Source organism: Lissotriton helveticus, chromosome 4_1 (assembly GCF_964261635.1).
Source record: "Lissotriton helveticus chromosome 4_1, aLisHel1.1, whole genome shotgun sequence".
In the NCBI taxonomy this organism is placed as follows: domain Eukaryota; kingdom Metazoa; phylum Chordata; class Amphibia; order Caudata; family Salamandridae; genus Lissotriton; species Lissotriton helveticus.
In genome coordinates this window covers 1743301351-1743326638 of record NC_136063.1, presented here as the reverse complement: position 1 = coordinate 1743326638, position 25288 = coordinate 1743301351, and the positions used below count along the sequence as shown (strand labels likewise).

The following is a 25288-nucleotide window of genomic DNA, read 5'->3' as shown; positions in this document are numbered from 1 at the left end:
TATATATATATAGGTTTGGATTAGTGAGAAATTGAAGTAGGCAGGTGAAGAGTGCGTTACTAGTATAAAAACACGCATTGTTATGAACTTTAGAAAAAGCACCAGCCATGATCAACCACGCACTGCAAAGCTGTTCCACAAAGACATTCGTCTCAAAGATCTATCAAAGCATGCGACCTAATAACAACAAAGAACTCACAAAAAGGTGCATTTCGCTTTGGATTGCAGAAAAAAGTTTGAGGGATATCTGCCTTTGGGAACCATTTGAAAAAGTGCATATCTGCACATTTTAGTACAGGATGTAAAATTGCAGACATCCCTCTGTTTGAGTTCAGTTTGCCAAATTGTTCTCCCGTGTATGCTTTTACATGTATTTTTCACCCAATGGAGACTGGTTTTAGCAGGAAATGCTTTGCAGGTTCAGTGAAGCTGGACTGGGAAACTTGATCTGTGAAGCTGTATCTATGATGCTGAAGAATCCCCTTTGCAAGTAACCCGTGGCGGCTGGTGAACTTTAAAGAGCGTGGAGTGTAAAGCCAAATACAAAATTTGCCTCCACGAGGGAGCACAGCTGCCCCACGCATGAGCAGCTTATTGAGACCAGATATTTACTAAGCATGCTGGGACTTCGGAACCCAATTTTATAAGGGGCTACCTTATAGGACTTCAAGTTCTAGAATGCAAGAGCTGCTCAGGCATGGTTCTGGAAACTTAAGAGGTCTGCATTCAGTCACGTCCTGATCGCTTCTTGCAGATGTAATAGGGGAGAGTGTACCGTATGCAGCCCCATAAAGATATAAGATCCTGCTCTTGGCTGGAACTGCAGCACCCTTTTTCTTATGCATATTGTTCCGCTCTCTTCCCCAACCCTCACCTCACTGTCACATCACTCTCATCCTCAGAGGGCTATTAGAAACGCAGTCCTGCAGCCCCCACTGACAGTGCAGTGCAGTACAAAGTCATATGATGCTTTATTGTGCATACTTCTTAACTGTATCAGGAAGCAAAAGGTGGGAGGGAACGTCTACCTCTTCCATCTGAGCAACAAACTGCAGACTGCAAGGGTCTTTGCTGAAAGAAACATCTGCTTAGGCCATGTTCACCCAGTGCCGGCCTTTAGCACTGGTGGTGTCCGTTGTGACACTCTTTTTTGGTGACCCCTCTCCTGAGATTCCTCCTGCATGGTTCCCTCACACCACCCTTCAACAGTGCCACTCCTCTCTCCATAGGGCCTCCCTCCCTCCCATGCATTCATTTATTTTATAGTGCTACTCATACCGTTGAAGGTGTCAGAGCACTTTACATCACACACTTTATATAGAGACAATGAGCCATACAGCTCTAAATCAGTCTATAGGAAACGTTACATTAGACAATGAGAAGTAGGCAGTATATCTGAAGAGTGTTTGGTATGCAGAAGCACAAATTCAGGATTTAAAATGTACCACAGTGGTTGGGGTTGCCTTTGCTAATAATAATGTATTTTTACCCGCACAAACCTTTTTTGCAACATTAGGCTAATGACAGACTGGGAAAAACATAGAGGTTTAACCAATACCTTGCAGCTATTTGCTGACAGTTTATAGGTCACTGTGCTATATTAGGATAGAAACCTATGAAATTCAAGTGAGAAAAGATTCTCAGTGACGAAAACAGTAACCTACTGAGGTATCCACATAAAATACAGTTATCTCATCTTCTTGATGCAGGTTCTTTGCATCAGGCACATTAACCTTCCACTGATGAGTCAAAACTGCCACTAAACAAAACCCCATCTCCTTCCAGCAGGAACATTAATCGCCAGGTTATCTTGACATTTATATTGTTGCTTGACAATGGCTGAACACACAAGGAAATCTGTAGTGGGTGCATGCGTTCAAACCCATGAGTTATTTCTAAGCACAGCACCAGAGCTCAACACCAGGTGGAGTAAAGCCAGTCCTGTTGTTCACTAACCATAAAGTTAAATAATTTAAAAAATGGTATACAGACAAGAGCACTTATCAGACTATGCAAACGTGTTGAAACTGCAGCTCATGCGTTGAGTATGATTATTTCTATGTAACATTTTTAATTGTTTAACTTTTTCGTGAGTGAACTTGAGGCAACAATTCATCCAAGAGGAGCACAAACCCCGCAACACGAGAATGCTCTCAACTTTGAAAGTCTTCCGCTGGCAGCATTTTGTATTTTGTTTTTTGATGGTGATTGTGATGAAGGTCAATAAATCAAGGCCCATTAAGGACCTGTTTCAAGACCTGTTTTCCTTTTCTTTTCTTTTGTTTGCCCACACTTGCCTTAACCCCTTTGCTGCCAGGACTCCCCCACCACACATGCTAAGCTTTTCTTTGGCTCTTTGGGGTAGATCCCGCTTGGGGCCCCATAACTTTTTGTCCACATAAGGAATCTCTGCTTAATTTGCGTCCTTTTTTCCCAACATCACGAGAATTCAAATGGTATACAGGGTATGTGGATTACCCTGGAGAGAACCGAGAAATTAGCCACAATACAGCTAAATGTGGTGGGTTTGAGGGAAAATGGAAAAATGTGCTGCAGAAGAAAGCTTCTGGCTTTTTCCTTGTAAATGATATCACTAAAGGGTCTGTGGTGCTAAACTCATCATCTTCCCAGCTTTCAAGAAAGTAGACTTTTGTCAGAAATCCAAGTTTTTCAAACACAGTTTTGGCATTTTACTGGGACATAACCAATTGTTCCTATCTTTTGTCCTTTCAACTTCTTTCCAGTTAGTGGTAGAAATGGGTGTGAAACCAATAATGGATCCCAGAAAGCTATACATTTCTGGAAAGTAGACAACATTCTTAATTCAGCAAGGGGTCATTTGTGTAGATCCTTAAAGTTTTTTCTATAGAAAGTAACAATTGAAATAAACAAAATACTGAGATTGATATAAAAAACAGCCATTTGTTCCTACATTTTTACCTGTAACTTCTACTAACTATGGCAGGTTTTGTAAAGCAATAAACCATTACATCCAATCGATCCTTCTGGTTGTGAGGTATATAGGGCTTGTATGTTTACCAAGAACATAAGGTATCTAAAGCCAATAATTGAACTGCACCTTGCAATAATTTTTCATTGTGTACCGAGTATACAGCAGTTCATTTGGTAAAATATAAAGAGTGAAAAAAAGGTATCAAGGAAATCTATGTATTCCCAAAATGGGAACAAGATATTGAGTTTAGAAGCAAAGCTATGCACATCTCTGAAATATTTGGTAACCATACTAGCATGTGAATTAGAGGTCTTTTTTCAAAATAACTTATTCTTTACAAACTGTCTAACATTGGGAAGGGAGAAATGCATAGAAAGACAATTGGTAGCAACACTTGTTCTACTATTCTGCGTTCACGGCTGGACTGCCCGTATTGTATTGCATTGGATTGTACAGAGACTTATATAGCGCTCTGTCACCCTACGGGAATCCTGGCAGTAGAGATTCTCCTACAGGAAATGCAACCCGTAGGTATGCGGGCGCATATAAATGTGCAATAACTAGGCCAACTTAGTCCCTAGGAAAGAGCCACGTTTTTAGCTTCTTTCTGAATTCTAACAGGTTCTCGATTTGTCTGAGAGCCACCAAAAGTTTATTCCACAGACGCAACGCTGCCGTGCTAAATGCCCTGCCTCCTAATCTGGTTTTCTTGAATCTGGCTGTGCACACCAGTCTGGCAGATGTTGAGCGGAGGTTTCTTGCTGGTATATACCAGGATAATTTGCTCTGCAGTAGTATCGGTCCCAGTGTGTGGACTGCTTTATGAACAATACAGAGAGATTTAAACTTCAATTATGACGATTCCGTGGATCTGCATGGTCTTTTCAAAGCTAGCTTGGCTGCTATTATTTGGATCCTCTGCAATTTTTTGATCAGAAACATGGTGCTTCTAGTAGCAAGGAGTTGCAGTAATCTAATCTTTTCTAGATGACGCTCCTCACTATCTGTGCCCCAGCAGACAGTTGTAGCAACAGAACTATCTTCCAAAGGGCTCTAACCAAGGACTAGCAAGTACTGATTGTTCTGTTAACTTGCGAGTCTAACTGTGAATTACTGTCAAAAAGTACTCCAAGATTACGTCCTGTCTTGATGGAGTCAGTGGAGTATCTGTTGGGAGAGGCCAGAAGTTTGCAGGGAGAGGGCAGGGTGCCTTATTCGCTGTGTAGTGTACAATCTCAGTTGTACCCCCATTAAATTGCAGAGTTGTCCCCAAGCCATTTTGAGGTTATTTGTATGCATTCATGGAATTTTGCTAGAGATACTGCCTGAGAGCCTTCTATTGAGAAAATTAGCTGTGTGTCATCAGCATAGTTAGTTCACCACTTTAATTCCGAATGACTTTATAATGGAGATAAGAGGGCGCATATAAATATTAAATAGGATCGGACTTATTGCTGATCCTTGCGGGACTCCATGTCTGATAGCTTTATATTTGGAGACAAACTGTGGGATTGCCACTGCTTGCTGTCTATCTGACGATTAAAACCAGTTAAGAGCCGTCCCACGAATTCCAAATTTCATGAGCATTTTAAGTAGGCTCTCATGGTTTATCTTATCGAATGCGGCTGACACATTCAGTAATACTAGTATAACCGCTTGGCCGGTGTCAGCACGGATTCTCATTTCACCCAGGACTGGTACCAGGGCTCTCTCCATGCCGTGAGCAACCCGAAACCCGAATTGGACTTCGTCTAATAAGTGGTTTTCTTCTACGAATTGTGAGAGAGCTTTACTGACCAATCTTTCCACATTTTTTACTGGATAAGGCAGCAGAGAGATTGGTCTGTAGTTGGCTGGGCATAGAGAGTCTAATTTGGCCTTTTTCAATAAATGGGTCACCATCGCCTTCTTCCAGCATACAGGGACCATACCGCTACTCAGCGACTGTCAACAAATTTGGTGCAGCTGCTGGAATAGCTCTGGATTAAGCTCTTTCCATACTTTAGGCAGCAGTGGGTCTAGTGGTGATCCGGAACAGACACTTAGGGCTATCTTGATAAAATCTTCCTGTGTTGGGATCTGAAGCTGTGCCATAGTTGCCAGAGTGTTATCCTCTGCTCCCTCATTCTGTTTTTCTAATGTCACCAGTTCTGAATAAACACTTGTATTATTCATCCCATTCCCATTGTTATGTTTCAGACCAGTAATAATGTTGATAATTTTCTCCTCAAAGAAGACTGCCAGGTCGTTGCATAGCTCTTGGGTGGCTACAGTCTTATTTTTCATACTGTCGGGTTTGGACAAATCCTTCACAATGTTAAAGTTTGTTTTAATCCTATCAGGTGCCTGGAGGATGAGTTGCTCATAATATGCGGCCTTAATTTTTGCAATTGTACCCTTGGAGGTATTCAGTTACTTTCGTAGGATTAATTTATCCTTTTCCTCATAAAGTTTACGCCATTTCCTCTCTGCTTACATATTTTCTTTAGTTCTTTTACATTCTCATTGTACGAAGGGGCTGAGGGTTTATCCCTGTTTTTTAGCTTTTTCGTGGGTATCATCTGGTTGAGTGTGTAATTGATCTGACCACAGAGGTTAAGATAGTTTACATCCACCGTTTTGTTAGTGTCAAATAAGCGCTCTCCAGATCAAAGTGGAGGGTATTTCATTTTTCTCAGCTTGGCCCAGTCCTTTCCCTAAACGGTAATTGCCGGGTTGAGTAGTTCTATTGCTCAATTTAGGAGCTGTTAGCATGCATTGAATTAAAAAATGATCAGTCCAACACATTGGCACTATATCTCCTACTGTTACTTCCATATGGTTTGCAAATATTAAATCTAAAATATGGCCACCATGATGTGTTGGGTGTTTCACCAGTTGTTGCAAGCTTATATTCTCACATGCTTGCAGTAATTCTTTCAGAGCTGAGACAAGATTCCCATTCTCCCAGAGGTTAAACTCTTCTAATATGACCATTCTGGAGTGGGTAAGTGACATATTGTAGATTTTGTCAATCAAAGCTTGGTTTTGGCCGTAACAGGCCTCTGTTTTTTTTCTGGGTGGCTGGAAGGGTAGGGTGGGTTTCGGAGCAGTGGGGGTCGTTTTTTTGTTACTGTGTCTGGTTTTGCAGCGGTGCTGCAATATTGGCCCCCAGTACCAAAAGCAACAGTGCTTCACGATTGTACCACACCTCTCCCACCTGTCCCCCCAGGGGCTGGCGCTACAAAATTGCCAGGGCTGCTTTGGATTCCCAGTCTGGCCATGTCTATGTTCCCCTAAGTCTCCTGATAAAAATGGGACCTAACTTGTGTTGGAAGTCTTGGATCCTGCATCAGAAAATGGCCCAAAACGCAACATGGACACATCACATTTTTCCATTGAAAGATACCCTTTTTTTGCAATGCGTCTAGCTATGGATTTTGGGCCCTAGCTCAGCCGGCACTTAGGGATACCTAGCAAACCTGTACATTTTTGAAAATGACACACCCAGGGGAATCCAGGGTGGGGTTACTTGTGTGGCTCTCACCATGGTCTGTTACAAATAATCCCTCGAAAACCTCAAACTTTGTAAAACAAAACACATTTATCTCGCATTTCTGTGACAGAAAGGTCTGGAATCTGTGAGGATCCACAAACTTCCACCACCTAGCATTCCGTCAAGTCACCCGATACAAATTGTATCTCACTTGGGTGGGTAGGCCTAGTGCCCATGCCAGGAAAGAGCCCAAATTGCAACATGGACATATCACATTTTTCCACTGAAAACAGACCCTTTTTTTGTAATGTGCCTAGCTATGGATTTTGGGTCCCCCAGCCAGCACCCAGGAAAACCTATCAAACCTGTACATGATTAAAATCTAGACATCCAGGGAAATCCAGGATGGGGTGACTTGTGTGGGTCTCACCAGGGTATGTTGCTCAGAATCACTTGCAAACCTCAAACTTTGTAAAAAGAATCTTTATTTTCCTAACATTTCTGTGATTAAAAGTTTTGAAATCTACGGGGAGCCAAAACATCCACCTGCCCAGCATTTTCCACAAGTCTCTCAATAAAAATGTCTCACTTGTCTGGGTAGGCCTAGTGCCCGTTACAGGAAACAGCCCAAAACACAATGTGGACACTTTACATTTTTCCACTGAAAACTGACCCTTTTTTTGCAATGTGCCTAGCTGTGTATTTTGGGTCCTAGCTCAGCTGGCAACTAGGGAAACCTAGAAATCCTGTACATTTATGAAAACTAGACATCCATGGAAATCCAGGATGAGGTGACGTATGTTGTTCACACCAGGTTCTATTACCCCAAATCCCTTTCAAACTTCACAATTTGTCTAAATTCCTTGCATTTCTGTGATAGAACGTTCTGGAATCAGGGGGAAGCCACACATTTTAACCTACCCAGCATTTCCCCAAGTGTCTCAATAAAAAAGGTAGCTCACTTGTATGGGTAGACCTAGTGCCAGCAATAGGACACGGAATAAAAACGCAACATGGACCCATAAAATGTCTCCTCTGAAAATGACCCTTTTATTGCAATGTGCCTAACTTTGGATTATGGGCCCTAGTACTCCACCTAAAGAAACCTAGCAAGCAGGTGCATTTTTGAGAACTAGACAACCAGGCTATCTAGGATGCGGTGACTTGTGGGGTTATCACAAGGCTCTGTTACCCAGAATCCTTTGCGAACCTCATTGTCTAAAAAACACATTTTTCTGACAATTCCGTGAGTCTATGAGGAGCCAAAATTTCCACCTACCCACCATTTCCACAAGTCTCTCAATAAAAATGGCTCTTCACTTGTCTGGCTAGGACTAGTTAACCGTGAAAAAACGGCCAAAACGTAATGTCGACACATCGCATTTTTCCACTGAAAACTGACCCTTTTTTGCAATGGGCCTAGTTGTGGTTTTCGGCACCTAGGGAAACCTAGAAAACCTGTAAATTTTTGAAAACTAGACACCCATGGTAATCAATGGTGAAGGGACTTATGTTCTTCACACCAGGTTCTTTCTCCATGAATACCTTGCAAACCTTACAATTTGTCTAAATTCCTCTAATTTCTAAGATGGAACGTTCTTGAATTTGCAGGACGCCACAAATTTCTACCCTACCAGTATTTCTCTAAGTCTCTCAATACCCATACTCATACTCAAAATTCTTTATTTCGGCCTTTTGAGACCATAAAAGATACAATAAAAACATTTAAAACACATAAAAATGTACAATATAGAAACAGTGCATGGGAACAAGGGACTAATTATATCATTTCATAAGAGACTCAGGAAGAGAACAAAAACCCAACTAGCAACAGTTATTTATAGTTCATTGCACATTGGAGATTAGGATGTTAACCTTTCAGTATTTTTCCCCTTATCTGCCACATGGCCATTAAATACTTGGCTACGGCAAAGACGATAAAGTGCAAGGTGCTAGTCTTCAGAACTCTGTAGGATTGCAAATAGTTTCTGAAGCCCAGATTCCTACATAATGGCACTAGCCAATACTTTCTTGGTCTACTGTAGGCAGGGCAAAAAATCAGCACGTTTAAATCATCCTCCACGTTCTTGCTGCACCCGGGGCAAGTTTTGTCGTCTAGCGTAGTCCATTTGCTTGTGAAGGATTTGTGGGGCAATGTTCCAAACCTCCACTGGATAAAAAGTTTCCTTGTGGTAACAGAGAATATGATGTCCATGTATCCTTCAAAGCAGAAAGCGTCTTTAATGTCCAGGAATTGTTCGGTAAGGGAGCCAATTTTCCGGGCACACACGAGCATAGTTAGGCTCTTGTCTTTAAAAGTCTTGGAGAGCCTTTTGCAGGACACCCCTAGACAACCTCTTTCAGGGTTATCCCACAGATCAACCAGACCCAATCGATAGAATTCCCGTTTCACGTATGCCACCCATGGAATTCTGTTGCAGGTGTTAAGGCTCAGGATGTGCTTCAGATCTTGCCTATAGTGGGAAAGTTCGCTGGTGGACCACAGCCTGTGCCAAAGTCTCTCAATAAAAAAAGTATCTCACGTGTTGGTAGGTCTAATGTCTGCAACTGGAAACAGACCAAAACGCAACATGGACACATCACATTTATCTTCTGGAAAATGACCCCTTTTTTGCAATGTGCCTAACTATGGATTATGGGCCCTAGCTCAGCCAGCATCTAGAGAAACCTAGCAAACTGGTACATTTTTAAAAACTAGACAGCCTGGGTATCTAGGATGGGGTGACTTGTGAGGCTATCACAGGTTCTGTTTAACTCAGAATCTCTTGCAAGCCTCATAATTTTAGTAAAAAATCACATTTTCCTCACATTTCTGTGAAGGAAAGCTCTGGAATCTGAAGGGAGCCCAAAACTTCCTTTCACCCATCATATCCCCAGGTCTCCTAATAAAATTGGTCACTCACTTGTGTGGGTAAGCCTCGTTCCTGTGACATGAAACAGCTTGAAACGTATTGTGGAGACATCAAAATGATCTATAACAAAACAACCTGGTTTTGCAAGGGGGCAACATGCATGTTTGTTCCCATGATCAGTGGCCATCTTGGTAAACCTACCAAACCCTGACATTTCTAAACACACGGGGGAATCCGGGAAGGTTTGGCTTGAGTTGATCCCCAGTGCTTTCTTACCAAGAATCCCTGCAAACCTCAAATTAACCACAAGAATCACATGTTCCTCACATTTCTGTGTGGGAAAGTTGTGGGATGACTGAGTCAGCACAAATTTCCGACCACTCAGCATTCCCCTCAGTCTCACGATAAAAATGATACCTCACTTGACTGGGTCCCCAAAGCAGAGTCAGCCTAAAAACTTAATTTGAAAAAACTACCCATTTGACCTCACTTTGGTTTCTCCTCAGTTTTTCATTTTATAGGTTTTCAGGCTGATTCTGCTTTGGCACCCACACAAGTGCGGTATCATTTTATCAGAAAACAAAAAGAAATGCTCGGTGGTAGTAAATTTGTGCTAGCACAGTGATCCTACAACTTAAGAAATGTGAGGAGAGTGTGACTTCTTAGCTAAATTTTAGATTTGCAGAGGATTCTGGGTGATAAAACGCTAGAGGATCATGCAAGCCACATCACCAGACAAGTGCCATCCACACACACTGCCAGCCAACCACCATCCACACACACCATCAGCACACAACCAGACAAGTGTCATCCACACTCGCCGCAAGCTAAGCATCATCCATGCACACCATCAAGCAAGCGCCATCCAAGCACACCGCCAGCCAAGCACCATCCATGCACATCGATGACCAAGTGACAGACCATACACAATGTCTGCAAAGTAACAGTCCATGCATGCCGCCAAGCAATTGCCATCCAAGCAGACTGCTAGCCAAGCGACAGTCTATGCACACTACCAGCTAAGAACTAAGAAGGTCCATACACAGTGACAGCATAATGCAGGTACACACACAGCCAACCAAACACCAGTACATGCAGTCAAACTCTAGTTCGCTCTCTCACACACACACACACACACACACACTCGCACACACACACAAAGACTGTGAGTATTTTGGGGGACTGGGGGCTTTGCCATGCCCGTTCTGGACAGCCCCCACCCCTAACATACAAACAAAAAAGTCTCTTGTGCCTAGTCGGCTTTCTGCCCTCCTGAGAGGGCAGAAAGACTATGCTAATTTTTTTTGAGGGGGGGGTATTGGCATGCCAATTCGGGACAGCCCTCCCCTACTCTAGATTAAAAAAATACTCCCTGGTGCTTAGTGGCCGTTCTGCCCCCCAGGGGGCAGATCAGGGTATATTGCCCGCACCTGACCGGCAAGGGGGGAGGTCAGAAAGACTGGGCACCTTTTTTTCGGGGTGGGGGCATTGGTATGGCCATTCTGAGCAGCCCTACCCCTGGACTACTAAAACAAAAGTCCCTTGCTTCTTAGCGGGTTTTCTCAGGGGTAGATTGGCAGCTATTTCACACCAGGGCTACAGCCGAGGATGTAACTGTTATGTCTTTCACACAGAAGGGATTAAACACAAAATAGCAGCAGCTGCAGGCTCCGATCTCCTTCAATCACAGCCTTGTGTGCACTTTCATATTTCCTAACTCCTCCCAGCACAAGGTGGGGGCCATGGAGGCTTGTTCCCACCCCACCCTGGGACGAGTTGGAAATGGGTGGGGTTGCACAGGTACACAGTACAGCCTCGCTGATTGACAAACAGCCTCGAAAAACCCAGGGCTTAACCTTTGAGGGGCAGATTTATGATAACTGGCGCATCCAGTTATTTTGCGCCGCTGCTCCGCCACCCATGGTGCGCCGCATTTACAATGCGGCGCACCATGGGGCAAAAACGGCACAGATGCGTGATGCATCTGTGCCGTAAAGGTGGCGCATTGCTGGAGTTGCGTCGCAAGCGTGTCGCAGCTCCAGCAAGGCTCGGGGGTGCCCCATCTATACAATTCTGCGTCAAGACCTACGCCTGCTTATAGATTTCACTCAGCCACTTTTGCGAGGCGCACCTGCCCCGGAACGCCCACCCTGCGCCGGAACGCCCACAAGTGGCTCAGGGCTTTACAACGTGACGCATCTGCCTAGATGTGTCACGTTGTAAATGGGTTGTAAGGATGCGCCACGTTTACGCCACAGTTGCGTGACGCAAACGTGGCGCATCCCCATCATAAATCTGCCCCTAAGTGTCCAAGCTATTTTCAATCAGCGAGCCTGCAGTGCGTCACATGAGGCATTGGCCTTGCAGCCTTTCAGGGCACATAGGAACAGAGTTGAAAAGAAGTAAGCCCTGTAAATCCTGCTACAGCAGACAGGTGCGCACTAGCACACGTGTCTTTTTAAAGAACCTCCTTTTACCTGGCCTCGCACTGAGCGATGGTCAAAAGCTCCAAATAATTCACTATTACTATCGCAGTTTTAAAAATAACAAGTAAGAATTGAGGCAGGGGGAGGGAGGCACAGCCCTTTTCCCCTAAAAAAAACAGCCGCCCCTGCAAGCTACGCTCACCATGTGACTTGAGAAACTATAAGGAAATACACTGAACAGGTATCTCATATAATGTTTTCCATAAAACAAATATTTTTACCCAAAATAATACCATTCCTATGGAAATTTCGCACAGGCATTGTTTGTAAGTGTCTTTATTCTGGAGTGAAATTCCATAATCATTAGAGCAGCCAAACTGTTTTTCTGTCTACGACAGAAGCACTTTCACAAATCGGAACTCCAATTTTATTTGAAAGCTGTGTCTTAGACACCCTTCAAGCCTCATAAGTCTGGAAGCAGTGCAATTAAACTACACTAACGAGCCCTAAGAAAGGGCAAACATGGATCTGAAGATTTACCGTATTTCACTGATATTATTCTTGCTGAGAAATGTATTCCTGAATGAGAGCCTGCTATTAGATTTTGATATCTTTATAAATGTTTGCTTCAGGTAATCGAATATAAAAAATATGTCTTCATCACAGAGTACTGGAATTCCAATCTATTGCATTGCTTGGGCCATGATTTGGAGTGCAATAGTGGAATCCAGCTCTGCCAGGCATTATTCTGCGCAATGAAGATGAAGAGTACTACGAGCTTTGTTTTGTTGTTTTAAGTGAAACGAGTATACCTTGTGGGCTCTCATTATAGAGAGAAATAAGGCTTCAAAAGTGTTTTGACAACAGGTTCTCAGACATGCATAAAATACAAAACACATGCACTCATACATCATCGTAATTGGCAATGAAAATAAAATAATAACATTTAAACATGCAAATAGCAGAAATATGTAAATTATAATTTTATCGAGCATTCAATTGCTCAACGATATTTGAAGCAGCTGAAATAAAAGTAATTAACAATATAGCAATAAATATATCTACAACTAAGAAAAACAATGTGGCTATAACATTAAAAATAAAGCAAACATTGCGTTTTTGCTCTTCTGAATGAGTCAGATGAGTCCTATTACAGCCTGGAGGTTGCAGACACCCTTTTCCAATGTATGTAAGGAAAACAATTGCTCAAAACAATACACTGGAGGCAACGATTGAGAGTAATTCTTATTTCTCGTTCACATAGGATGAAAACACGTCCACATTTATGAGCATACAGGGCTCCTTATAACATAAAGTGCTCCGGGGGAGCAATTGAGGTGTGTGTCAGTTACCTAAGCCCCAGTGACACTGGGGTCACAGATGCATGTGTGCCCCTTTTCCATATACAAATCGCGTGACTGTACATGGAGCTCCTGCACAATTCTAAGCAGGCGGCTACATCATTAGTATGTGGTCATAGCCCCATGCTACCACGTTACACGTTACCTCTGTGTCCTTGCCATATTATGAATGTGGACAGGCAAGAAGAACATCAGGAGGTGCAAAGTTTGTGCATCACAATGCAAAGGTAAACGCTCAGTGTGTCCCCTGAGGGCAACCCCTTGGATGTCCTATACGTCATCTTGTTAGTGAGTGCAGTCTCCCACTGCATCTGCTTGCAGTGGCATCTCTGACCCTTTCCAAATACAGGCTGCTTCCACCAATAGTGTGAAAGATGGATTGTCAGCTTGAAACAGCTGGTCCACCCTTTCACTATTTATTACCCCAGGGTCAGTGAGAAAACAGCTGGCCTGGGGACAGTACATTTACTCTAATAGGGGACACTGACCAGCTCTGCGGCAAGTTAAAGGTGTGGTGCAGACCAAGGCAGTGCACTCTATATGACACCAGATGACCCTGCCATTTCAGTGTCCTTTGAGTGGTTCTTTCTCTCAAAAGCAACTAACTAGTTAGAACATGAAAATGAATGTTTGGACCAATGGATGCGGCCAATCATCAAGCATATTCAAATCTATTACATACTCAAGAAATGGTTTGTGGGCATATGGAATTTTGGGCCAGATGTAGGTAAATATCATTTACCGATTCTAAAATACCGAATTTTACTGATTCGGTGTTTTAGAATCGGTAAATGATATGTAGCTAATGATTTGGTAAATTTTACCAAATCGGTAAAATTCGGTAAATACCGATTCGGTATTTACCGATTCGGTAGTCCCCATTCATTCCTATGGACCTGGAGGCCCATAGGAATGAATGAGAATTACCAATTTGGTGAATACGGAATCGGTAATAGCGGGTAGACTTACAAGGGTGGCAGGGTGTCACATTGACACCCTGTTGCACCCCTGTGTAGTGCATGGGTGCATATGTGGCACACATACATGCCCTAAGGGATATATGTCTGCCACATGGCACAGTTGAGAAAAGCACAACATTTATTTTTTTAAGGTTTTCGATATTTACCACCAGCTATTAGTTGGTGGTATATACCGAATCCTTAATACACTGAGCACTCTTAGATGTGCTTGCTACATATCATCTACCGATTCGGTATTTACCAATTCGTATTTACCAAATCAGTATTTTTTGGGCTCCTACATTACAAATTCCCAATACCTGTCGGTAACGGCTGAAATTCGGTAATTTCGCCCGTTACCGACCGGTATTGGGCAACCTACATCTGGCCCTTTGTCTCTAAAATACATCATAACCTAGAATAAGCGTGTTGGGTCTGGATGCAAACATTTGACCTTATCATATGCTTTTTCTCACAAAGCCTCTTGTATGAAAAAGTTTAAAATGAAAGAATGTACATTGAAATCTTGGAATCTAACGTTATCCGTTCACAACCACTCATGAGAAAGATTGTTAATCGTGTCTTTCGTTGTAAACATATGGTCTAATTCTGACTATAATCGTTTTTAAATATTTACAAGTTCCCCTGCTCTAAAAAGATACGCTTTGATATTGATGCCAAATTTATCGATTTTTGATTCACACTTTTTTATTTTAGCATTATTTGGCATTTGTACTAGTGTTAGTATATTTTTCTGTTTCTTCAAATTTCTCGCACGCTCTCTTGTTTCAGTCCACCTTCCCTAATTCTGTGTTAATATCACTTGCTCTAGGCTATCAACCAATATTTACTATTATTACATGCATCTGATAATCTGTAAATCAGTTATTGTTCTATCCACCATTTTATACTGATGAATATTATTTTATTTTCATTAATGAAAATGAGTTTCTTCTACTATTATTTTTCTTATCTTTTACATGTTCTGGATTTTGAGATTGAAAGGAGGTGAGTCAGGGTCTTGCACGGGATTTTATGTATATTTCCATTACACAATTTTTGCATTACACAGATAAAATACACATATCTACATAACCAAATGCATAGAGATTTGGTGATTTTCCCGAATTAGTCCTTTACAACCAAAGCTCCCACTTACAAGCTTATTCAGTGAGTCATACTCACTACTGTCTGAGGTCTTATTTACTACTGATTTTTACCAGCCTGATTCACAAAGTATTTACTGTGAGTAGATGCGTCTAACTTCAAACTTAATAAAGAGGTCTCACACTTAATAAAGAATTTCTGTGTATAACACAAGCCTAAACATGAAAAAAAGCTTTGTGAGTAAGCATGTCTTATTCCTGGAAAATAAGGACTAATTCACAACCAAATGTGGTGTAAATTACAATAGGTCAAATGAAATGCTTTGTGAATCAAGGCAGGACATCCAGAAGTAATAGAAATTGAAGACAGGTGCAGGAAAAAACTGCTCAGAGAGACACAGAAAATGATTTGTGAACCAGGCCGTTACATCTAAATCTTTTATTTAAAACACACATGCAAGTCTTCTATTTTGATTATTTTAATTTCTAGGATTTCAGACTCATGTGTTAGTTCTAACATGGGTTCAAACTAAGTTTAAGCCTATTTTAGTAATAGTAGCACATAAAAGCCGAGAATAAATTTCTCTATTACAGGACACTTACCTCGTGCTTCTACTTTGTGGCAATTGCCTATACCAAACATAAAATAGAAACAGGTGGTGAAGGGTGTAAATCCCTTGGTATATGTTACTTTCCATATTTCTTGAGATAACTATTAATTGGGTACAAAAACACAGATGATACCTAGACCAAATGTTATCTGTTCTGGGGTATTTGTGTCCTTGATTTATCCCTCAGCGTCATAACGACCTTTCAAGTGGGATTGAGAGCATAATTAGTTCAGGCTGTTCCTCAATTGTTGAGACTGTCAGAATATATACTGAACTTCTCCTGGGCAAAACGAATTGCCTCACAGCAGTACGTGTCAAAGGTTATATGGAAAAACTGATTTCTAATATTATGCTGCCATAGCACATTAGGAATAGTGCGCGTGCAATTTGTTATCTTGTCACAGTAGTGACACGCCTTTCAATGAAGACGGATACACAGCCACTGCCAATCAATTAGATATTCTATTTCATTTAATGCCATGCAAATCCTCAATAGAATAACAAGCTGTGGCTAATGTCAATCACGGTTTGTCACTTCAATTGTGTATCACTTCAATGACACCAGCTAAGCTGTAGTTCCTTCTGAAAGAGTGTAGCGTGTGCATTTAAAGTAAAGCACATTATTGTCACTGTTCATATTAGAAGTGTCATATTGCTAGGTTGTACCACTGAATATCGACCCACAGAATATCATAGTACAAGAATATTGGGAACAAAGTATCTAGGGACAAAATGTCAAGAGATACGTGCAAATAGAGAAACACAGATTTAATATTCCTAACTTCACATATAAGTACTTTATAGATATTTATATATCACCAAGGTACACATATGTGAAGTTAAATATAGCAAATCTATACTTACATGTTGATATTTTATTTTCTAAATTTTGTATCCTCCACATTGTGCTCATTAGATATTCTGTGGTTGATATTCAAGGTGCACAAAATAGTGCTATTGAAACAGCACATTACCTTACTTTGAAAAGCGGAGTTGTTTTTAATTCCACATCTGTGAGGATGGTTGGGCCAAGAAGAAGTTCTAGAGAATTGCATCTGCTGCTAAAGATGTGAAGGAACTTGAGAAACCATCTCTGAGAGTCTATATTTTGTATAAGACATGTCAGGGTACTGAAACTTATCTCTCCCAGGTCAACAAAATTTGGGAAAGATCACTATTAACCTGATTGAGACTTGGCTCTTAAAGATGCAATCTTTATTTCCCTTTGGGTCAGTATGGCACATAGGGCTATATTATGATGTAAGTTGGATTTGCCTCTGACCAACACTGTTTCTGCGTGGGAGCAGACCGACCATAGTTCAGCAATTCTGCACACCCTATTATGATATGACTACACACAGTGCGGTCACAAACACCAATTTCTCAATGGGAGCTTGTGCGATGGGCGGAAAACACCCGCAGCACTAGCTCCAATTCTGAAATGGAAATTTGTGGACATCACTTTAGACATTTTATGTGGTGCACCACAGGTGCCGCCAGGCCACAACCGTGGGCCGCAGATGGATAGGGGCACCCAAACAGCTTTATGACAGCCTCGGAAAGGCCAACATGGGAAGGCCATCAGAAACTGACATCATAATCCCGACAGCGGAAACGCTATCCTGAAGGGATTATGTATGGTTTTCAATTGGTCGACGGGCTCTGGGAGCCAGTTGGAAGCCAGTCAGATTGACCGGCCGGTTTACGCTCTGACCGCAGAAATTGAAGCAGACACTGATGCACTTGAACCTTTGCTGAAAATACTTTGAATGTTTTAGACACAGATATTTATCACCTATTGTAAGAACCCTGGGCTTCTGACAATGTAGGCTTGCACTTTTTTATCTCTCTATGGTAGTTGACCCTGCTTTGTGTTCTTATGTGGGAGCTGTGGGACTTAGCCCTTTTTGGCTAAAGTTCCCTAAACTTTTTGCTTTCCCCCTAGACCTTTTTTCTGACATGTGTTGCCAACTTAGATGTCTTGGACAATTTGCCACTGCTAAACAGTGTCAAAGTGCAAGTGCTACCTGAGTAGAGAGTAATGGAGATTGGCTGTCCATTATTGGTATGTTTGCTTTACTAGTAAAGTCCCTAGGAAAGTGCACTATGTGTGCCAGGGCTAGTAATGCAAAAGCTACTGGTGGGCTTGCAGTACTTATTGTGCCACCCACTCAAGTAGCCTTGAGAAGCAAACTCAGGCCTGCCATTTTAGGGCCTGTACGTAGTTTCCTAAACTGCCATGTTGCTCTGGTAAGAGCACGCACTTACCAGACCCTGTCCTTCCATTTCCATACACATCAGGCACTCCGATGGTAGGTCTAGGGTATCCTCTGGACAGGGTGCAGTGCATGTGAAAGGTAGAACATGTACCAAGATGTGTAAAATGTCCTGGCAGCGAAATAATCTCCATTTCGTTTTCACTGTTGAAAGGCCAACTCGCCCATTAGAATAGAATGGAAAGGCTGTGTAATGTGTTTACCAGCCTATCTTTCCAAAGGCTTAAGACGGAAAGGTGCAGTTTAGTATGCCTGAACTCATCCTGCAATAAAACATCTTTGTATAAAGATGTTTTTTGTATTATATGTTTGTAAGCCACTGTTGGAAATGGCCCTTTTTGCAGGGTTATCCCCAAACTTTTTGCTTCTTCCTCCCTTGTTTTTGCTGACCTGTGGTTGTTGGCAATAGGACTCTGGGCACTTTACCACTGCTGATCATTGCTAAAGTGCATATGCTCTCTGTATAAATTGTTATTATGATTGGTTATCCATGATTGGCATTTTTGTTTCACCAGGAAGTCCCTAGTAAATTGCACTGAGTGTGCCAGGGCTGGTGATTCAAATGCTACTAGTGGGCTTGCAGCACTGATGGTGCCACCCACATGAGTAGCCCTAAAATGGTGTCTCTGGCCTGCCACCGCAGTGCCTGTGTATAGTTGTTAACTGCCATACTGACCTGACCAGTGTCAACATTGGCCAGGCCTAACCCTTCCCTTTCTGTACACATTGGACACCCCTATGGAAGGCTCAAGGTACCCCCCTGGGCAGGGTGAAGTGTATGTGAAATATAGAGCATGTACTAGTGTGGGTGACATGCTCTGGTAGTGAATTACAGCCATTTTAGTTTTTCATTATTGCAAGGCTACCTGCTCTCCATAGGCCAGAATGGGCAGTTAGAATATTACATTTTATAATATTAACTGACTCAGGGAACATGGTAGAAATTCAAGTTTAGTATGTCTGTACTCAGAATGATAAAATACATCTTTTAGTGAAGTTGGTTTAAACATTCTGTGTTTAAAAATACCACTTTTAGAAAGTAGGTATTTTCTTGTCTAACTATCCAAACCTGCCTCTGCTAGGTTGTGTATTCCTTGCCTGAAGTTTGAGTGACAGGACTGGGGGATTCCAGGAGACAGGGTTAGTCAGCCCAGTGGTGAATAGAGAGATCTGCATCTAGATGGGAGGGAGGAGTTGCACCTGGGACCTGAATAGGACTGTGCCTGCCCCCCACAGTGCTGGCTCCACCCTCTGTGGGGCGTCTGATGTCTCTGCCCTGCACTGTGAAAGGAGAGAAGGAATCATGTCAGCAGAGTGCTCCAGGGCTGTGCCTTTCCTCCACAATGCTGGCTCTACCTCCTGTGAGGCGTCTGATGTTTCTGCCATGCACTGTGAAAGGAAAGAAGGAGTCATGTAAACAGAGTGCTCCAGAACTGGTTTGGACTAGGCAAAGCCCCCTCTGCCCTCTGAGGACACAGGATGTTGGGTTATAAATATTGGGACCCTGATCTCAAGAAATACGATCATCCTGGAATCAAGAAGGAACATCTGCCAAGGATAAAGCTTGAAGACTGAAGAGGAAGGACTGTCCTGCTGTGTGCTTGTGGACTGACCAGCAGTTGCTTTACTGCCAAGGAGAGGGGAAGGAGTTCGCTTCGTGATGTGTCCCCGTTCTTAAAGAGATCCGTAAGGGCCTGAGGAGAGCGGGCCTCCTGTTAAGAAGTCCCAGGAACAAAAGGACTTCAACCCCAGCTTCCCCCTGAACTCTGCTGAGTGAGTTCTGCCCTTCCTAAAGTGCATGATCCAATTGTGGGGCCTCTGGAAGTTGTTGGCTGCTGTTTGGGAAGCTGGGCAAGGAGAAAAGAAGGCAATCTGTAATTTTTATGCATCGCTCGCTTGCGGAGCACATCGTCGACAGTGCAAGGAAATTCCCGTCTCCGTGAGGAATGAGATCGTCGTAGTGCCTGTTGCCGCTGTGAGAACTGATGCATCGTTCGCTTGTGGAACACATCGTCCCGGTGCGGGAAGATTCCTGTCACTGCGAGTATCGACGCAGAGCCTGTCGTTGCTGGGTGAGATCGCCGCACCGCTTGCATGCGTACCGCATCACGTCGCTGCGAACATCGTTGCAGAACCATTGCATCAAGGGGCCACGAGAGGATAAGATCAACACTGCGCCGTGCATCTTCACCGCACCGGAGATCGTTTCCGTCCTGAAGATCGTCGCATCGTGCCTGTGCGAGACGCTTCCTACCGAACCTGCGCACCGGAATCCATACAAGGTAACGCATCCCTCCCCATGCAGACCAGATTCGTCGCAAAACGCCCACTGCATGCAGCAGGGCTTTTGCATCACCTTCCCAGGGTCTCAGGAGTGCCGCATCGCTTGTTTTTCAGCGCTGCAGCTTCCATTTGGAACTTTTGTCGCATCTACAGGTACTTTGGGCTAAACATGAGGCAACTGTGGAATATTTTGATGCAAACCCTAGAACTCTTTGAAAATCATATTCTTGAACTGTGTATGTTGGATTTTTGTCATTTTGGTCTTGTGTAGTTTAGATAAATATACTTTATTTTTCTAAACTGGTGTGGAGTCCATTTGTGGTTTTTTCACTGTGTTACTGTGAGTGTTGGTACAAACACTTTACACATTGCCTATGATAAGCCTGTCTGCTCGTGCTAAGCTACCAAGGGGGTGAGCAGGGGTTATCTAAAGAGTGTATCCCCCTTGCCCTGACTAGAAGCAAGGGTCCCTATCTGGACATTGGTACCTACCTCTGCCAACTAGAGACCCCAGATCTACAGCCACTCTTTTAGAAGTGCCAGGGTTTTTGTGCTTTAAACATTGCTGTGTGTCTCTGCCTGGTTGTGGATTGACTGGCTGGTTTTGAAAGCAATAGGATCTGGGGAATGTCTTGTCCCAGGGGAGGAGGTGAGATAGCACAGGCTGACTTGCATCTGGAGTGTGTAGGGGGAGGAGTAGGCCTAGAGGTTAGGATGCCTGGGCTGGTGCTATAAAACAATTGTCCCATCTCATTCTGAGTGATTGAGAATCCAGACCCCCACTAATCAAAGGAAGAAGGTGTCACTGGTAGGGAGGCACCCAGAACTGGTTTGAGCAGGGGTCAGTTCCTCCTGTAACACAAAGACTTAAAAGCCATTGAGGGGTATAACTATGCGAGCTGAAGCCACTGAACTTTGGAGAATGGCTTAATCAAGTGGGAACAAGACTGGAGCTGCTTCGTGGATCAAGAGGAACCTTTGCCAAGGAAGAAGCAACTGAAGAGACTGTTGGATAGGGCTGCTCTTGCTTTGGGATCTGGGGCTGGCCTGCAGTTTGCTGTTTCAACTAAGGAAAGGCTGTAGGGAATTTGCTTTCTGCTGTGTCCCCCTGCTTGAAGGACCTTGCTGCGTCCTGTAGTAACTATCCCCAAGGGCCCAACATGAGCTGACTCCCTGTTTGGAAACACAGAAACACAAATGTTTCCAGAGAAGACTCTCAGATAATCTGTGGGTGTGTGTGCTCTGTCTAGCCTGAGACCTTTGCAAGTTGTGCCCTGTGATTTTGGGTACCTAGAGTTCCAAATGAGACTCAGACACGCAGTGTGCGTGTACTTTCTCTAGCCTGAGTCCTTCGAGAGGATCGTCCTGTGAACGTGTGTATAGGGGAGTCAAGTAAGACTCAGCGATGCAGTGTGCGTGTGCTTGGGGGCAGCCTGAGACTTTCGTGTGGATTGGCCCGTGATCGTGTACATCAGAAGAGCAAGTGTGTCTCAACAACGCTGTGTGCGTGTACTTTCTACCGGCTGAGACCTGCGCAAGTTAAGCCCTGTGATCGTGGGCAGCAGAAGATCAAGTGTATCTCAGCGACGCTGCGTGTGTGTGCCAATGCGCAGCCTGAGACCCTGTGAGGAGTTGTCTGGTTATCGTGCACCCGGAGTTCCTGTGAGTCTCACTGACTCTGAGTGCAGGTGTAGTGTGCAGCCTGGGATTTTCCCATTGCCCAGAAATTCAGAGAAATTGCATCTGAGGCCCAAGTCGCTGGACAAGGAGAGGAGAGTGGGTTTGCGCCCCCCAGGTAACGTGTGTCGACTCCTGGTGCGGGGTGCGGGCTCGGAGGGAAACGCTCTTTGCCCCTCTCTGTGTTCTGCAGCACAAGTCTCTGCTTCGGCTCGGACTGAGGCCCGTCTCCAAGGGAGTGGCAGCACCGGGGCCTGAGTGCGAAGCTGCTTTTACTGTGTTCTATCTTATCCATGTGGGGGGGCAATTGTGGTCGGAGACTAACCACAAGCCAGCACAAGTGGCGGAGAGACCGCAGGAGGCACAGTGAACAGTGCTGGAGTAACTTACATATTGTATTACTTCTGCATACCGGAGTATCTGATGATTGTATAACGCATTGCTTTATTCCTGCACAACAGACTGCCTGTTTTGTTGTTTTGCCCATTGCATTTGTTTGCCTGACGAACTGCCTGATAGATGTGTTACGCATTGAAGTAGGTTTGCATAATGAACTGCCTGATAGATGTGTTACGCCTTGTCTTAGTCCTGCATCACAATCTGCCAGATTGTCGTATTACACCTTGCATTAGTGTTGCATACCGAACTGCAAGATATATGTGTTTCGCATTGCATTAGTTTCGCACAACGAATTGCCTGATAACTATAGTACATGTTGCATTGCTTTTTCCTCACAGAGTACCTGAAAAGGGGACCATACGCATTGCATTACGGGGGCATAGCAGTTTTCCACGTTGTTTCTTTCTGCATTGCTTTGCAGCGACAGTACAAATTTGCCAGATAGTCGTACTACGATCTTCATTATTCTTATGTTGTGAAGTACCTGATTCTTGCATAACAAACTTCATATTACGACATTAGGATTACGTAGGATTGTATAGATAGCTCAATAATAATAGGCCAGGGGCAGTATTACCCCAACGCATGTGTTGGTTTAGTATTGTATGGTCGTATCCTATATCTTTTTATAAACATATACTTGTTTTTCTATAAATCTCAAGTGGAGTCTATTTGTGGTGTTATCATTGGATTGATGTGAGCGTAATTGCAAATACTTTACACATTGGCCTTGAAGATAAGCCTGGCTGCTTGTGCCAAGCTACCAAGGTGGTGGAGCGGGGGCTCTCTCTAGAGGCGACCTGTCTTTTCCATAACATTGGGGCTTGTGAGTCCCTGTTTGGCATACGGTACCTACCTCAAGCCAAACACAACTCAATAACAATCCTAATCTGAATTAGAAAAATTTTTACTTTGACCCAGAAAAAGGATTTTCCTCGGAACTTAGCCTCAAAAATAAAAGTCAAAAATCTTCAGCAGGACAAGGCATCAGGATGCACAATCACAAGATCGGATAGCCAGTGGCCGAAGTCTCGGTGAAGCTGATGTTTTTTTATGAGAAAGCTTAGAGTGGGAGAAGTTAGAATTATGCACATAGGAAAGGCCTCTTGTGGTCAATACTTTTGCCACCTTCACCTGATCAATATTTCTTTAATCAAACTTAGACACTTGCATTCTTCAAGCAGGGAAAGTCTGCAACCTGTTGCTGAGAAGAGCTCAATGAGGCCAGATACCATCTCTGTGAAGTCCTTCTGAAGAAGATTTTCCACCACGAAAGTCTCTGAGTAGAGGGGACCTGAACCTTCAGCCCAGATCAGCTTGGCATGTTTGTCCCAGTCCTTTGGAGTCAAAAAGCTTCTAGGTCCTAGATTTTCTGGGCAGATAAGAGAAGTCCAACAAGACATCGCCTAGGGATTAAGGACCTCAGGAAAAGTACTTTGTGGTCAGAAGTCCCTCCAGTAGAGGCATACAGCATCGTCCAGGGTATGTCTAATTGGAACTGGTCAGCTGGGCAGTCGCAGCAAAGGTCTCTTATAGCTTGTTGAGTCACTGTATGACCAATTTTTGCTGTGTAGAAAGGTCTAATGTATATATTCATACTCACCTCTAAAGTGTTCTGTGTCAGTAATTTATGACTGGGTACTAATATAAAAAAAACAAGCTGCACTACATGTTGAGCTTAGTGTGCCTACACAATGAAATGAATCCAAAAAGCCAAATTTGACTGGGTAAGCTGTGCTAGGCATTTGTATGAACAGGCCAGTGTGTGGTTTGAATATTTATTTTACATCTGTAGTTTACAAATGTTTGAGAAATAATTAAAAGGTATTTCTCATTTAATTTTCAAAATGCAATTTATTTGTAAAATCAGATTTTTTTAGTTTTACTGAATAAGTTACTTTATAAAAATGTACTTTAGCAGACTAAGCACAAAGCTTGCAGAAGCTGGCATAAACCAGTTTTGACACTTATTTCATCTTCACAGCTACCATGTATTTCCTTGGATTGGAAAAATAATGCTCCTAACTAAGAAGAGAGTGACCTGATTCTGAGCCAAGAAGAACTGGCTGGTGGTAACTTCTGAGCTCTTAACATGATAGAGCTATCTGGGAAAGGCCAGGAACACCTGGCAGAACATCAGAAAGAATTGATGCTTCTTTGTTTTGAATGGAGGGGCCAAAAAGGGCCTTCTTCTATTCATCCTCAGGCTCCCTAAACAGCCAGGCTCAAGTCACAGTGGGAATGAGCACCATTTCTGCAGCCTAACAAGTAGAAAAAAGCAAATATAAAGAGATGAGTGACTGAGAAGATGACAAGTAGCCAACGTGGTAGGATTAGGGCTCTGACATTTGAAACAGGGGCTTCTGGGTAAAACACAAGGTGCAATTACTGCAAACGTGTGTCGGATTAGGGCAAGAAAGTATCCAGGATGTGTAGTGAAAACTTATTTATTCACTGATCATTTGCTAAAATAAATCTGGCTCCTCAATCACCACATCTTCAGAACATTACTAGACACGAGGAGACAGTCAATTGAACGGCCTCCTGTTTGCCTGCTTCAGGGGTACAAAAATCAGGGCTCCTAACTTCTAGTGGACCCAGCTGACTACACAGGAATAGACTCTGCAGGACATGTTACTGGAAGTGGACCTAGGTGCCTTACCTGAAAATATAGGGGCTGAAAGACTACTAGAAGGATAATTTGCAGCCATTGGAAAAAAGAGGCACTTAGTCATGTTTCGCCTTTGCAGGACCGGGACAAGATACCAAGGGTTGCCCAGGGAGGTTGCAAACAAGGCAGGCAAGTAGGCCTAGGCCTAGGCTTGTCTCACTTTGAGTTTTTTGCCATGCTTAAAATTGTTTCAGTTAGACCTCATGTTAAATATATAT

The 25288-nt window shown here is 43.2% G+C and overlaps 1 protein-coding gene across 1 annotated transcript in view; it reads right to left on the bottom strand.

The window, feature by feature from the left end:
• KLHL4 (kelch like family member 4) overlaps positions 1–25288 on the bottom strand; it is an 804052-nt gene that overhangs the window by 230975 nt on the left and 547789 nt on the right. The gene's annotated exons all lie outside the window — the stretch shown is intronic.